Raw genomic sequence first — 231 nt, forward strand, 5'->3', positions numbered from 1 at the left:
GTGGCCGCCCGGGCTGCGGTGCTCCGGGGCGGGGGGGGTCCTGAGGGCCGCGGAGGGGCTCGCTGAGGGGAGCCGAGGCATCCGGCCCCCGCGCAGACCGGGGACGGGCTGAGGGAAGGGGCGGCACTGACGGACACGGGCCCTGCGGCCTCTTCGGCGCTGCCCCTTCCCAGCCAGAGCGTCCCGCAGGGCCCCCTCGCCCCGGCCCTGCCCCAGCGCCTTCCCCAGCAG

The sequence above is a fragment of the Apteryx rowi genome, unplaced genomic scaffold (assembly GCF_003343035.1).
Source record: "Apteryx rowi isolate R43461 unplaced genomic scaffold, aptRow1 scaffold_16, whole genome shotgun sequence".
NCBI classification, from domain to species: domain Eukaryota; kingdom Metazoa; phylum Chordata; class Aves; order Apterygiformes; family Apterygidae; genus Apteryx; species Apteryx rowi.